This window comes from Sarcophilus harrisii, chromosome 3, assembly GCF_902635505.1.
Source record: "Sarcophilus harrisii chromosome 3, mSarHar1.11, whole genome shotgun sequence".
Taxonomy (NCBI): Eukaryota; Metazoa; Chordata; class Mammalia; order Dasyuromorphia; family Dasyuridae; genus Sarcophilus; species Sarcophilus harrisii.
The window spans coordinates 309,183,512-309,198,240 of NC_045428.1; the positions used below are offsets into that span (position 1 = coordinate 309,183,512).

The 14,729-nt window shown below is 33.7% G+C and overlaps 1 pseudogene; it reads right to left on the bottom strand.

Moving 5' to 3' along the window:
• Window positions 1-13,990: 13,990 nt before the first annotated feature.
• On the bottom strand, window positions 13,991-14,317 carry LOC100924735 (annotated as a pseudogene).
• Window positions 14,318-14,729: the final 412 nt, after the last annotated feature.

The window sequence follows — 14,729 nt, forward strand, 5'->3', positions numbered from 1 at the left end:
TTTGGAGGTGGATAGCATCATAAGTCCTTTGGAATTATCCTGCATCATTATATTGATTAAAGTTGTATTTCAAAGTTGATTATGTTTATAACATTGCTGTTACTATGTAAATTGTTCTCCTGATTCTGCTCACTCCATTTTGCATCAATTTATACAAATCTCAGGTTTTTCTGAAACTATCCCTTCTATCATTACTTACAACAATAGTATTCCTTCATATTTATATACCATAACTTGTTCACTTATTCCCTAATTAATGAGCTTCCCCTCAATTTCTAATATTTTGCAACTACAAAAGAGCTGCTATAAATATTTGTGTACATTTAAGTCTTTTTTTGTTGTTGTTTTCTTTGATCTCTTTGGGAGTACAGATCTAAGAGAGGTATTATTGGGATAAAGGGTAAACACATTCTAATAGGTTTTTGGGCATTGCCCCACATAATTTTCCAGAATTGTCAAAATAGTTCACAGCTCCTTCAACAATTCATTTCTGTACTTATTTCCCCACATTACCTCCAGTATTTATTATTTTTCTTTTCTATCATGTTAGCCAATCTGATGGGTATGATTTGGCAAATCAGAATTGTCTTTATTAGCATTTATCTGATATTAGTGATTCAGAACATTTTTTCATAGGATTGTAGATAGCTTTTATTTCTTCATTTGAAAACTGTCTGATTCTTTGACTATTTATCAATCGGAGAATGCTTTTTAACCTGATTAATTTGATTCAATTTTCCATATATTTGAAAAAGAGGTTTTCATCAGAGAAACTTCCTGCAAAGATTCTCCCTCACCTCCGGTTTCCCACTTTTCTTCTAATTTTAACAGCACTGTTTGGTTTGTGCAAAAACTTTTTAATTTTATGTAATAAAAATTATTTATTTTACTTCCCATGATCTCTCTCTCTCTTATTTGGCTATAAATTCTTCCCCTATCAATTGATCTGACAGGTATTTTCTTCTATCTTCTACTAATTTCCTTCAGATTTTTGTTGTTCAGTCGTTTTTAGTAACATTCAACTCTCCATGACCCTCTTTTTTGGTTTACTTGCAAAGATACTATAATGATTTGTTATTTCCTCTCTATCTTGGTTTTAAGAATGAGGATACCAATGCAAACAGAGTTAAGTGTGACCCTTGTCCAGGATCACACAGCTAGTATATATCTGAGGCTAGATTTGAATTCATAAGGATAAGCCTTTTCAATTCCAGGCTCAGTACTCTATGCAGCTCACCACCTAGTTGTCCAATTTACTTATGATATCATTCTTTATGTTTAAACCATGTACCCATTTCAAACTTCTCTTGGTATATAGTGTGAAATATTGGTTGATGCCTAGTTTCTGCCAGACTACTTTGCAGTTTTCCCAACAGTTTTTGTTGCATAGTCAGTTCTTGCTCCAATAGCTGGAATTTGAAGATTTATTAATATTATATTACTGTGCTCATTTGCTTCTGTATATTGTATACCTAAACTGTTCCTTTTATTCAATCATTCTACTTCTTATCCAGTACCAAATTCCGTGGATGATGATGACTTTTTAGTGTACTTTCAGATCTCCTATTAGATCCCCTTCCTTTACATTTCTTTCACTGATGCCCTTGATATTATTTATCTTTTGCTCCTTTACATGAATTTTATTTTATTTTTTCTAGCTACAAAAAGTAATTACTGGCTGTTGATTGGTTTGGCATTAGGTGAATAATTTAATTTAGTTAGTATTGGTCATTTTTATTTTATTGGTTTATTTTATTCCCCAGAATCTTTTTAATTTTTTCTTTTATGTCATGGACTCCCTTGGGAGTGTAATGAATTCTATAGTCTGCTTCTCAGGATGTTTTAAAATACATAAAATAAAATACATATGTCTATAAATAAAACTAGTTGTACAATTATAGTGATATATTTTTAAGTGCATCAACTTAAGTTAATAATCCCTGGTTTAGACAAGAAAAATCAATTCATAAGGAATACAGAGTATGGAAAGATTACTATTTATTGTTCATGAATATGGCATAGTATATTAGGGTTTTGTTTTGTTTTGTTTTCTCCTCAGTGGTTTCATTGTAGATTCAAGACAAATACTTGAATCTAGAGTTAGAAAGTCTCTGCTTAATTGTCACTGCTTAGGTGACTTTAGGTGAGTCCTTTTACACAAACTTCATTATTTGTAAAATGAGGGATTTGGCCTGCATTGTCTCTAGCAGCTATCCAGCTTCAAATCTTTTGATACTATTATATTCACGTTTTTGTTTAGATAATAAATAATATTATATTATAGTTGAAAGAAACCATGTAATGGATGGTTTTTTATATTACAAGCATTTTGTTTTATAAATGGAGAGACACAGAAAGAGATTAATTTGTCAAGCTCACAGAGCCAGATCTTGTGATTATAATACTTTCTTACATTGAATGATGTTTTATAGTTTCCTGAGCACTTTTATAAACATTATCTCATTTGAATATCATAGTAATATGGTATAGCCAGGGAAGGCATTATTATTCACATTTAAGTCATGAGAAAAATATCCCAAAGATATTGTGATTTACTTAAGATTATATTATTAATGAATGACAGAACCTGGACTAAAATCCAGGCCTCCTGATCTCTGGGGGAGTATGTTTTCTACTACTTCATTCTCTTCCTCTACATATAAAAAAGAAAAATAACAGAGAGAGAGATCAGCAGGAAAGCTATTACAATGTTCTGTCAGGTTAGTGTCAGTGGTAGTGGAAACAAAGAGACAGATGTTAGAGACATCAAAGAGGGAAGAATCTACAGAATTTGGTTACTAATTGAAGGAGAAAAGAGAAGAATGAAAAGAAAGAGAAGAATGAGGTACGGAACCAGGGAAGTTTAGAGAATGATGGTGCTGTTTGCAAAAATATGAAATCAGAGAGAGAGGAGGAAGTTGAGGGGATGTGTGTGAGGAAGACAGGTATGTGGTTCAGCTACCATTTAATAAAAAAAAACTGGAGAGATCTCTAGAAGCAAAGCAAAGTTCTTGCGAGAATCGGGGGGAGGAGGCATGGTAGGGAGCAGGGTCAACACTTTTAATCCCTAACAAAAATACCCCCTCCCACCACTGACCCTCATCCTTATTGGCCGAGGATGTTACATTCTAAACAAGGGAACTACCCAAGAAATTGAACTTGACCAATAAGTTCATAGGTGCCCATATTTGACTGAAATAGGGAGGATAACAAGAAAGGGACTTAAGTATGCCCTTGACTTAATAATTAAAGTCCTTCAGGCCTACTCAAACTCTGAAATAGGTGAAATCTTACTCGATTTTCACAACTGTCTTGAAAGATCTCACCTCATCTTGTTCACAGAGAAGATAATAACTTTTAAAGTTTCAGGAATGTATGCTAAAAAGTATCTCATATAGGCCATAGGAAATGTATTTCTGAAGCTCAGGATAGAAGTTTGGACTGGAAACATAAATCTGGGAGAAATCTACAATTGACTTAGTCCTAGATTATATCATCCTTGGCTGCTCTGTGTTTGGCAAGGACTTTATGTGTTTATTAACTAAAGTGATTTCCAAGCCTCTCTGGCATCCCACTATGGCAACCCTTCTATATCAGTTAAATTTATGTGGGAGCTGGCATGTACAACATTTTAAGGTATAGAAAATGATGTCCCTGCATTTGTAGTTGTTCCATCATTTGAGCAGCATCTGACTCTTCTTGATCCCACTGGGGATTTTCTTGGCAGAAATACTGGAATAGTTTGCCATTTCCTTCTCCAGGTCATTTCACAAATGAGGAAACAAAAGCAAACTGGCTGAAATGATTTTCCCAGGGTCATTTGGCCAAGGCCAATTTGAACTCAGGGCTCCTGACTCATAGCTCAGCCCGGTATCCATCACCACACCTAGCTGCCTTCCATAATTATCTCCTGTAATTTGCACAATTGCTCTGTAAGGTGAGCATGACAAATGTTGTTATCTCCCTTCATAGATAAGGAAACTGAGATTTAGAGAGATTGTCTTTTCTATGGGTGAAAACCAGGAAATATGGAAATTCTGAGGAGAGAAGACCACATCTGTGTTTTATTACACACACACACACACACACACACACACACACAAAATCCCCTCACCAGCCTGCTCTAAGCAAAAAGACCTTTGCCTTTTAATCAGCTTTGATCCTCTTTTTACTCTACGGGAATCCAGTTTTATTATCACAGAACTAGATGAGTTCAGTGCTCTCTTTTTATTTATAGTGTGTGTGTGTGTGTGTATTTGGTGAGTGGGGAAAACAAAGGGTGGCCTTATAGTTAGACTGGAACCCTTATGGGAAGGGATAATTAGAACCCATCATAGTCAAAGTTTGCAATAGAGGCCTATCTGATGGGTCATATTATTTAGATTGAATGGGGATAGAGGAGGGAGTTTTTCACTCAGATTTACTCTTATTTCAGAAGGCTTTATATTGTGTCATGATACTTTTTCTTGCCTCTATGTTAAGAGAACAGAATAACATGTTTAACAAGGAGTTGGAACCCCAAATAATTGAGGAGATAATGAATACCTAGGTCTAACGGTCTTTGTTGAATTTAAGTTATTTGGCAGTCAAGCTATATTTCAAGGTATGCAAAAATCTTCTGATTTTCACCAATATAGCTTTCTACCAAGTCCTTCCCATCATGTATCTCAGCTCCCAATGGGCATTAGGCTTCTTAATATTCTTATTGGACTAGACCATTCCCTTGTCCTAATTAATCACCTGTTCTCAATTTTATCTCTTCTTTATAGTCATTTAAAAATCTGAATTATTGATTCAATTCCATTCAATTCAATGAATCTATACTAAGAATTCTCATTCACCATTAGGCACTAGAATTACAAATATATCATACTCTTAAGTCTGAAGGAGCTTATAATCTATTACAAATGGTATAATATATAAACAAATAAGCATAATAAAAGTGGAATGTAATATAGGCAAAGAAGAGAATAAGAAAAATTATAGTCTTGAAATAAATAAACATTCATTAAGTACCCACTATGTGACAGGCACTATGCTAAGCACTTTGGATAAAAAAAAGAGGCATAAGACGGTTCCTGCCCTCAAGAAGTTCACAATCCAAAGAGGGAAACTTCAAGCAAATAAGTATATACAAACTATATACAAGATAAATAAGAATTTACAGAGAAAAAGCACTAGGATTAAAAGGATTTAGAAAAGTCTTCTTCAAAAAGATGGGATTTTTGACTGGGAATTTAAGGAGCAAGAGAATTCAGGAGGCAGAGATGAGGAAGGAGAATATTCTATGCATGAAGACAGCCAGTAAAAATACCTAGAGTCACGAGATAGTGTATCTTATTTGAAGAAGAAGAAGGAAGCCAGTGTCACTGGATCATGGAGCACATGTAAAGAAGTAAGGTATAAAAAACTTGGAAAAGTAGAAGGGGGGGCTGTAAAGAGTTTTGAATGTCAAACAGATGTGATCTGAAGATGATAGAAACTATTGGACTTTATTGAGGGAGTGGGGTGTGATCAAACCTGCACTTTTAAAAAAATCCCTTTGGTACACTGAATGGAGGATGGGTTGGAATGGAGAAAGACTTCAGGCAAATAGACTTACCAGCAGAGTATTGAAATGCTTCAAGCAGGAGGTGAAAGGAGCCTGCACCAGAGAAGTGGCAATATCCGAGGAGAAAAGGGAGCACATTTTAAAAAAATATTGCAAAGGTGAGATTGGCAGGCCTCAGAAACAGATCAGATATAGGGACTGAGAGATAGAGAGGAGCTCAGGATAACACAGGTTGTGAGTCTGGAGGGGACTGTGGCCTTGGCAATAATAGGAAAAGTAGCAGTTGGGAAGAATTTTAGCAAAGAGCTAATGAAATCATTTTTGGACATGTTGCTTTTAAGATGTCTACTATCTAGGAGGCACAATCTGAATAAAAATCCAACGAAGGCGACTGAAAAAAATGGTCTGAGGCGGAAGAAAAGAACCAAGAGAGAACCCCGAAGGAAGAGAATATCAAGAGAAAAGAGTTATCAATAATATCAAAGACTGCTGAGAGGTCAAGAAGAATCAGAATTGAGAAAAGACCATTGGATCTGCCGATTAAAAGATTCTTGAAAACTTTGGAGAGAGGAATTTTAATGGAATGATGAAATCAGAAGCCAAATGTAAAGAGATTAAGAAGGGAATGAGAGGAAAGTGAGGGAAACTATTGTACACATTATCAAGGAGTTTAGCTATAAAGGGTTAAAAAAAGGCTTAAGAAAAAAATATAGAACAATAGCCAGGAAGATGGAAGGATCAAGTTAGATTTTTTTTGAGGGTAGAGGAGATTTGGATATGTTTATAGGTAGTAGGGAAGGAACCAGTAGATAGGAAGAAATTCAAGATGTAATAAGAGTAGAGATGACCACGGAAGCAATCTACTGGAGAAGATGGGGTAGCATGGGATTACTTGAGCAGGCAAAGGGATGATAATATTTCTAATAATAAAATTCAAGGAGAGACAGAGCACTTCTTTTTTATATTAAGTATAATAAAGTATATTTATATGGTATCTTTAAATTTATAAAGTGTTTTCTTCACAACAATCTTGTAAAGCAAATAATATACATTTTAATATGCTAATTTTGCAGATGAAGAAACTGAGGATTAGAGTAACTTGTCCACAGTGCCATAGTTAATGACTATCAGAGCCAAGATAAGAATTCAGATCTTAAACTGCCTATATGTATATGTGTATGTATATACACACATAGATAAATGTGTGCATTTATGTGTATATTTATATATTGCATATTTATGCATGTAAATACATTTAGACAGATATATGTTTATGTATATCTACATACAATACACATATGTATACACATATGCATGTATCCACATATTATATACATTTGTTTAATTATTGGAACTACAGTAAGGGTTTCTTATAATGGTTTAAGGCATAGGTTACAAACTATTATTGCCTCAAGGCTAAAAACTGTCTATGATCTCTTTTAGTTATTCTTTGAACTATCATTCTTAGCTCTTGGACCTATATGATCCCTTTGGACAGTAGTTTAGCTCTGGTAAAGGTCACCTATTAGCTAAGTTAGCAGCTTTTAGTTTCCTCCAAAGCTCTTTTTCAAGAGATCTCTTCTCTCCCCCCCCCCCCCCCGAATATTTTAAGCACAATTTTAATTTAATAGAACACGTTTTTAAGAAATATTCATATATTGGCTTCCTTAGATTTCTCACATTAAGAAAAAATTAAAGATAATGATTAAGGAGTCAAAAGTTACATCAGGCAACAACATTTTGATAAAGAACAAATCTAGAACAACAATAAAAAAAAATCAACACTATCACATGAATTCCTTTCCCAATAATCCTATACATTAATATTCCATTTGGAACATTTTTTTTTTCCTGAAGTGCTTATTGTTACTATGGCAACTTGATATTGGTTTCACAGTCTCTTGTGTCAAGGGCAACACTGATATGGAAAGCTCTGTGCAAGCCAGGATTCTAAAACTACATTTAACAATGCAATCCTGCAGTTTTAGATGACACTTCTATCACAAAACTAAATCAAACAGCTGCTTTAGAACACAGCATTTATGTCATTTGCTGACATATAAATTAGTTTATTGATAATCCTTCCATTCTTAGTTACCAAATTTCATGGGGGAAAGGGAGTGGGGAGGAAAATAAAGACTTGTAAACTTGTGAAGTAGGTGCAAACCTACTTCAGTGAACTCAGAATAATTTGAAGATTGTTTTCTCAATTGAGAAAGATTCAGTTTCTCTCTACCTCTACCTTTTTCCTCCTAAAATTTAAGTATTTCTCGTATTAAGGAAAAATGCAGGTAAAATTTCCTAGAAGGCATTCATCTGCATCCTTCTTCTTTTCAAGCTTCTACCCTTCAGCTAATGATCAATAACTTCACCTCTTACTTTAAGGAGATAGAAACTATTGGGATTGAGATCAACCATTATTGAATTCCCATCCCCACCTAAAAATCTTTGTCTATTTACCCATTATATCTTCTTCTCTCCTAGCTGGAGAAGATGGATCTCCTCATCTTGTCCAAAACTACTCAAGTCCTTCACCTTTGTTTTTGATCCCATCTTTTATTCTTCTTTTTTCTTTTTTTTTTTTTTTTTTTTTTTTTTTTTGGCTCCTCTGGAAACTTTCTCCTAGTGTCACAGCTTCTATTCTCTATATCTTTGATCTCTCCCACTTAAATGGCTCCTTTTCTTCTGCCTACAAGTATGTTCAACTCTTCCTTGTTGAGAACCAAAGTAACTACAGTAACAGCAGCAACAAAATAATCTTTTACTTGTGACTCTACTGCTTCTTTAAACTACAAACTTTTTTCTCTGCTTCTTTTCTTGCCAATCTTCATGCATTAGTCTATAACTATGTTAGCAGTAAATAAATAAATAACACCAACCCATTGTTGGTGGAGCTATGAAGTAGTTGAAACATTCTGAAAAGTAATTTGGAACTTTACTCCCCAGTAGTCACCAAATCAGGCATACCCTTTGTCTCAGCAATATTACAACCAGAAAAACAATGCTGAAAGAACTCTGATCAATCCAGTGACTGGTTGTAACTCCAGAACAATGATAATGAAGTATGCTTCTCATCTCTTGGCAGATAGTTAGTAGACTAGATGCAAGATGAGATGCGCATTTTGAGAAATGACAAATATATGAATTTGTTATGCTTGGCTATACTTGCTAAAGGAGAAACTTTTATTTAGTGGATAAGAGAGATGTGCATATATACTTCTCATCTCTATTTCACCCACATATCACTCAAATCTTGCTTTCTCCTTTCCATTCTTTAGCGAACAAACTCCCTTCATCCTAGCCCTTTTTCTCACACTTCTTCCATCTATTAGCTATTACTGAGAGTCAACTCAGTTATCCTCTCGGGAATTGGTTATACCTTCTTTCACTCCCCGATACACTGACCTGGAAGATGAAATCAGAATGCTCCTGCTCTCTGCTGTTACCTCTAAATTTTTCGTTTCCTTCCTTCTCTCAAAAATCTTTTATCCTTTGAAGAACACTCAATCAGAAATTTCCACTCAATTCAAATTGTAACAGCTATAATAAGTTGAATTCTAGGTCATTCTTTCACCTTTTTCAAGAAATCCAGCACCTAGAATCTTATATTTCTCTCCTCTTCAACTCTTACCCTTTTTATTTAAAGCTTTTTATTCTCAAAACATGGATAATTTTCAACATTCACCCTTGCAAAACCTTGTGTTCCAAATATTTTTTCCTCCCTTCCCTTCATCCCCTCCCCTAGATGACAAGTAATCCAATATGTTAAATACGTGCAATTCTTCTATATATATTTCCACAATTATCATGCTGAATAAGAAAAATAAGATCAAAAAGGAAAAAATGAGAAAGAAAACAAAATACAAGCAAACAACAACAAAAAGAATGAAAATACTATGTTGCAATCCACACTCAGTTCCCACAGTCCTCTCTCTGGTTGTAGATGGCTCTCTCCATTACAAGACCATTGGAACTAACCTGAATTACCACATTGTTCAACTCTTCCCCTTAACTAAAAGAATTGAATATCCACATAGAGGCTTCCTCAAAAACCCTAATTTTCCAGTTCTTCAGCCCCTTTAAATCCAACTATGCATTCCTTCACTCCATCTCAGACATAGAGATAGTCACATACTAAATCTCACCATATTCACCTTCCTAATGAGAAATTTTATTTGACTATAACTTCCTTTCATTCCATCTATCCTTAGTACTCCTTTCTTTTAAACTTATTCCTTGCCCTCCTTGAGACCTCTAATCTCTCCCCTGATATATATATATATATATATATATATATATATATATATATATATATGTATGAAAGTGTGCTATCATCTTTAAAAGATTCTTATCTTTTTTTAAAATGTATCATTGATGAAGTTTTTAAGTTTGTTGCCCCCTTTTCCCCATATGCTTTGTGGTTTTTATTGTATAATCTTATCTAGCATAGTTATTTTTAGGAATACATGTCATTTTATAGCAGAATTGTCTGTACTTGTTTAAGTAATTAAGGGTTCAATTATTTTAATTTCAATCTATTTAAATTTTATCTTTTTACCATTTTCTGCAAAGTATGATCTTAGTTCTGAGGAGTTGGCAGGTTGACTATAAACACAGAACTGATTTAGCAATGACTCCTACATCAATACCAAGTTTTTTTCTTTGAATTAAAATAAAACAAAATCCATTTAATTCTTTATAGTGTTATTTGGTTTAATTAAAAGATAGTGCTTGTAATACAAATATGTGAGGTTTCCATGTAATCTACCTGTCTGAAGACTCAATATTTTTTTTTACCTGAACCATACTTTCCCATATATTTCTACTCATCTTCTCCTTTTCCAACCTTTGTATTAAAGTCATCAGCTATCAGAGTATATGTTGACTTGACATGGAGAGTTTTTATCAAGTTCTTCACAGAATTTCTCTACTGCTTCATTCTCAGAAATTCATGTTGGAACATAAACTAAAATTATTTTCATGGTGATCTTTTTGCACATATATTGCAAATGGGATGACCAAATTTTCAGTGAAATAAGATTTCTTGTCTGGGTATAAAATAAAGATCATTTAAAAAACTACTTTCTCTGCCTTTTCACAGAATATCCATGAGCCATCCTGTTATTTAGATGCAACTTCCTTCTTTTGGCTTGATTCTTTTATAGGAAGAATATTGGGGTTGATAAGACTCAACTCTTCTAGCAATATGTTTACTCATCAATCATTGGACAAGCATCACATATTTAAGTACCATCAGTCAAATTGAAGTTTGTTGAGAGTCTCAAAATAAAAGGAATCTTTTTATCCCTCTATCCCTTCCCTGTCACTATGCCACTGGTACTGCAGAAACAGAAAGAATTTACTCAGTTCTGAGTTTCATTTGAAAATTTATCCTCCATATCACGACGGCATTGGAGTAGTACTTTGTAAAAAGGAAAAAATATAAAATATGGCATTTCACAGACTGATATTAGGTTTATGCTTGGCTTAAAAAAATTCCACTGCACAAATGAAAGATGGCAGAAGAATGGCATGAAACTCATATGAAAAAATTCAGATTTTAAGATGAATAAAAGTCAAATATGAATTAATAATGAGACAAGAGAAGCTAATACGGCAAAAAGTTAATTTGTCACTTCCCCCTTCAATCATTTTAGTCAATCTTATAGGTATAAAATGATATCTCAATGTTGTTTTAATTTGCATTTTGTTAATCAATAATGATTTGTAGCATATTTAATATGATTATAAATTGTTTTGATTTGGACAGTACTTTTTAGAAATAATGCTGACAAGTTGTAGCATATCTAGAAGGTATACAGGATGATGATAGTGCTGACCATGCCAAGAGAAATGAGATGAAGGAACTGGGAACTTTTTGCCTGGAAAAGAGAAATCATGGAAGAGATAGTCTCTAGGGGGTTAGGGGGGAAAAGTTTTTGGCAGATTTGGGGAGATAGTTTGAGCCTGGCATAAAGAAAAGCTTCCTAACAATTATCACCATCTAAAAATGGAATAGAATGCAAATATCTTATATAGAGGACTAACACACACTAGTGATTAGATAAATGCCCAGTTGGATAAAGGACAATTCCTTTAGGAAAAGTGCAAGAACTGAACTGGAATGAGGCAAGTGCAAATAAAACATTAGACTAGATCAAATGAGAATTACATCAAGAGTACAGGAATAATTTAGCATAAGAAAAACTATTATCATAATTCATTATATACATAATAAAAGTTTGAAAATCACAATTATATCAATAGATACTGAAAAAGCTTTTGATAAAATACAATGCTCCTTTCTATTAAAAACACTTAAATGTATAAATATAAATGAACTTTTTCCTTAAATTGATTTTAAAAAGGCAGTTATTTTCATTCAAATACCTTTAAACCAATGTGCTAATACTTTAGCAAGGAAGTGATGATCACTGTAATGTAATGCCAAAGGTCACTTTTAATGGGGTGACCAGTTCCTCCATTTGTCCTATTTCGTATTCTGCCTTAAGGTTATGACGGTCCCCTCTTAATGGTTGAGATAAAGGTGTTATAGACATTCCTTAATGTCATTAGAATATCAGTAACCTCCATCTATGAGGCTATCCCCACCTAGGTCTCTGCATTATGTCATTGTTCTTGTTATTCCATTAAAGGCTTGCTGTCCCGATACTCTGGGCTAGACTCTTTGAGATGATAGTCTCATCTAGCCCTGGGATCCATTGGTCCCAGTATTTCTCTCCATTTAATAAATTATTGAATTGGTCTCTAATCTCTGTCTTGCTCAGTTTCATTTGGCATTACATTACTGAAAGCAAGACTCTTTAAGAATTAATTGTAAGCAAGTTTTGAGGGAAAGAGGGTTTTGGTGGTGCTGTTGGAGGTGGTCTATACAATATGTATTTTAGAAATAGTAAAGTAAGCCTGAAATCAAGGCATTAGATTTTATTTGGATTAATCAATTATTGGAACGTTTACAATTTCCTTCTCTGTGGCAACTACTTGGTGCTCTACATATGCATTTATATGAATGCATATAATAATTGACATTTTTACAGTGCTATTCATTCATTGTTTCATTTTATCCTGACCCATTAAGGTAGGTCCTTCTATGTGCTGGACCTAACTTATGATTTCATTGCTATAGAGAATTTCTCAAGAGGAAATTTCCAGTACCAAAGCAGATTATCAGCACCTACTCTGTAACTAACAGTTTTAAGAGTATTTCCTAAGGACACTGAGATGTTCAGTGATTTATTCATGGTCACACAGTCAGAATGTCTCAAAGATAGGATTTGAACCCAGATCTCCTTGATTCTGAGGACAATTCTCTATTCCTTATTTCAAGCAGTCTTTCCCTCGACAGCAGTCACTGTAAGCACTCATTTTGTAAGAGAAAACAGGGTTAGAGAGGGTAAGTGACTTGCCCAAGATCACGTGGCTACTAAATCAGACTTTGCCTTTCTCTATCTCTCTCACTTTAAAAAATTCTTAAATCACATCCACTAAAATCAGCATTCCCATATACACAATAGAGCAGAAATAGTAGGTTGTACATGAAACAGAATTTCTATTATGTACATCTTATTTTTCTTTTTAAACAAATGTTACTTCCAGGGCTGTTGTGTTTGTGATTCCTTCTGCTTTCTTCTGTGCATTTCAAAAACATGGTTCAATACTCTCTTTCATTTCTTTACTCTTTCTTTCTGGTAACCATATTCCTAGCCCTCTTCTTTCTTCCACCCTCCAGCCTCCTGCTACGAAGAAAAATTTTTTTGGCAACAAATAAGGTTAAGAAAAACAAATCCCAACATCAGCTGTGTCTTGGAATATGTTTTATTCTACAATTTAAGTTAATCAACTCTGTCATGAGGTAGATATAACACTTCATCATCACTACTCTAGTGTTATGATTGGTCATTGAATTGATTGGAGTTATTAAGTCTTTTAAAGTTGTTTTTCTTTATGATGTTATTATAGAAGTTGTGGTTCCTTTCCACTTGAATTCTTTCTTTCAGTCTTGTAATTTTTTTAACCTTCAAGATATCTGTAACTATATATCTAATAATCTGTAAAATGTTATGATATTCAAAAATGTTTTCAGTCTATAGTTACTTTCAGGAGTTAACTGGTGAATTTTTTCAATTTTAACTTGCCTTCTGATTTTAATGGATTTGGAATATTTTCTTATATAATTTCTTAAAACAGTTGTGTAGATCCTTTATTAAATTATGGTTTTCAGTAAATCTGACAATTCTTAAATAATTCTCCTCAAGATTTTTTCCAATTACATAATAAAACTTTTGATCAGAGAAGTTTTACATATTCTTTTAACTATTGAGGCTTTTGAGTGCTGTAATGTTTTCTGTTTCATGGAGTCTTTTAGTTAAGTTTAACTCCACTCTATTTTTATTTTATTTTATTTTGTTATTCCATAAATTAACCCATTTATTGTAAGACTATGGACTACAGATATTTGATAAGATTTTACTGGTCTTTCAATTCCTTGAGTCTTCTGATGGCAAATTTGATTGTGACTGCAGAGGTGGTATTGTAGGTCTATGAACCACTAGATACTGTATTCATATAGGATCCATAATGCCAGATACCCACAGCTCAACTCTTCATTTTGGTCTTGCCACAAAAGAAGCAGGTATATTTGGCATGCTGACTAATTTCATTTTTCTTCACCATTTTTCTGAGGGATGCATCATAATGTGCTCCATAATTACCAATAATTTCAACCTTCTTGGTACATTTAGCCATGTTGCCAGTTGCAGGGTCAGAGCTCAGAGAAGCCATACTATTTTTAAGGGAGTACACCAAATGGACAAAAATTTTCAGTTTCTGTTCTAAACTATTTATTTTTGTTCTAATTCCCTTCTGTAAAGAGATCTGACTGCACTTTTAAAAATCTATAACTTATTTTTTTCCTAGTCAATTTTAGTGATTTTATGACTAAGCCATTCTTTTCTCTACAGGTTCACTTTTACTTGATATATAATTATTCTCTTCTTTTGGAATCACCTTTTGGACTTCTCTTAATTTATAATATTCCTTCATTATTTGAGGCTTTCTTCTTTGTACCCATCTCTCCAGTCTCATCTCTTATAGTAAAACTTTTTGCCAGAGCTATTGTCTGCACCCCATAACACTTGGATGGGATACACAGGCTCTG